Source organism: Capsicum annuum, chromosome 1 (assembly GCF_002878395.1).
Source record: "Capsicum annuum cultivar UCD-10X-F1 chromosome 1, UCD10Xv1.1, whole genome shotgun sequence".
Classification (NCBI taxonomy): domain Eukaryota; kingdom Viridiplantae; phylum Streptophyta; class Magnoliopsida; order Solanales; family Solanaceae; genus Capsicum; species Capsicum annuum.
Genome location: NC_061111.1, coordinates 169854330 through 169856616, shown reverse-complemented (window position 1 = coordinate 169856616; position 2287 = coordinate 169854330). Strand labels below are relative to the sequence as shown.

At 36.7% G+C, this 2287-nt stretch overlaps 1 pseudogene; it reads left to right on the top strand.

The window, feature by feature from the left end:
• The first annotated feature begins 241 nt into the window (after positions 1-241).
• On the top strand, positions 242-1385 carry LOC107859452 (annotated as a pseudogene).
• The last annotated feature ends 902 nt before the right edge of the window (positions 1386-2287 follow it).

Here is a 2287-nt window from a genome sequence, read left to right as displayed (position 1 = left end):
TATATATTTAAATTTATATTAGGGACCAACTAATACGAAAGAGAGGGAGTATCTAATAAATAGTTCAAGTTTTCATGACTGCCTTATTCATTGAAAATATTTTTCTTTCTTGAACTTAATCTCCAGTTAAACATTGCCATGTAAATTGAGAAGATATGAGTATTATATTAAACCACTTGAGGAAACCTTGCTCTACTATAAGTAGACATGTTTATGCTATCCACTTCTTCACACTCCTACAATGGCTTCAACCAATATTCCTTTGTCACTCTTCTTCACTCTCCTTTTTCTCTTCCTTACCTCCTCCATAGCCCAACCAGTTAAACGCCGTGCTCTTCTTCTGGTAACCAAAGATGCATCCACTAATCAATATGTCACGCTCATTAACCAAAGAACTCCCCTTGTCCCAGTAAAACTAACCGTAGATCCTGGTGGACGTTTCATATGGGTGGATTGTCAAAATGGATATGTTAGTTCAACCTTAACACCTCTTATTTGTGATACCCTGTTCTGTAGACTTTCTCATTCGGGCATGTGTTCTAGTAATTGTACGGGCTCATCACCCGGACATCCTAATAAAGATTGTACGTGCTCACATCTTGCGTACAATCCTGTTTCTCATACCAGCACAGGTACCGAGCTTTACAAGGATGTTATTACTCTCCATGATACGGATGGGTCAAAGCCCGGCCCGTATCTAAAGCCCAATAAGGTTGTGTTTGGTTGCACGGATACTTCACTACTTAAAGGTTTAGCTAATGGGGTAAAGGGAATAGCTGGATTTGGAAATAGCTAAGTAGCAATTCCTAATCAATTAGTTTATCGTTTTTCTAGACCTAGAAAAATTGGCCTTTGTTTGAGCTCTTCAACAAATTCTCCTGGAGTTAAATTTATTGGTGAAGGTCCATATGTTTTACTCCCAGGCATTGATGTGTCCAAAAACCTTCTAAACACACCACTTCTTACAAATCCCATTAGTACTGCTGGATCATCTTTTGGAGGTCAACCATCGACGGATTATTTTATCGGAGTAAAATCTATTAAAGTTAATGGTGAGTTGTTCCCTATAAATGACACATTATTGCAAATAAACGAAGAAAACGGACAAGGGGGTACAAAGATAAGTACAATTAATCCTTACGATGTGTTAGAGACTTCAATTTACAAGGCATTAGTTAAGGCATTTGTACACTCACTAACTATTCCTAGAGTTAAAAAAAGTAGCACCATTTGAGATGTGTCACAAAAGTAGCAATCTACCAAGTACTAGAGTGGGTCCTGGTGTTCCTGCTATTTCGGTTGTACTTTGGGTACACAAAATCAGTATATGCAGAACAATAACTTCAACTAGAGTTCAAGTATAAACAAGAACACAATGAAGTATTTCAAATACCCTCAACACAAGATCAAAATGACCTTTCCAAGAGGTGTATTTTATTCTTTAAGAAATTAAGATGAAACAGAAAATAGCCAAGTCGTCCAAATTCACGGAGTTTCCTTAAGAAAATAATTTCCTCACTATACCCGAGGTTGTGGAATTTTTCCTCCCAGGATAAAATGGCTAAACAAACCAAGTGTAGTGGTGCCTTAAACGGTTGGAATATCTTTAATGCACAGAACGTTTTGATTGATCACACAGAGTAATTTGGAAGACAAGTAATTTTGTATTCTGAAATTTTCATACTAACCTGGGGAAGAAACCAGGTTTATATAGCCACAACATACCTCTTCTGAAAAGAGGCAATGGTTCACTCCAAAGGTTACATCTTTGCTGTAAGTTCATGTCTGTTCATCAAAGATTGCATCTTTTCCTGAATAGTCATCTCTTTTCATGAATCAGTATGTCACTTCATTGAAGGATTACATGCAACCTTCAGTAGCCTCAGTTCAGAACAATATATCATTTCTGAAGCATTAGTTTGAAAATAATACATCAGTTCACTTGAAACAGTGCAACTGTTACTGTATGTATATATAAATGGAGGTTCAAAACTGCAGAAAATTTTTTACTGCATTTTTCCTTGGCATTCTTTGGAATTCAAATAAAGTTTGTCCAAAAAGATAGATCTCATCGATCGATCATTTGCCAAATCCAAATTCAAATCCAAATTCAAAGCCGAAGCAAAGTCGAGCGAGCGACGATGACGATGACGCGAGGTATTTATTATTTCTTGCCTCACTTGCCATGTGGAGTAAGTGTTCTTGATTATAAACACTTTCAAGTTCTCTTCTTTCACCAATATGGGAGAAAGAGTAAACTTTCTAATTTGGGAGTACACTTTCCATT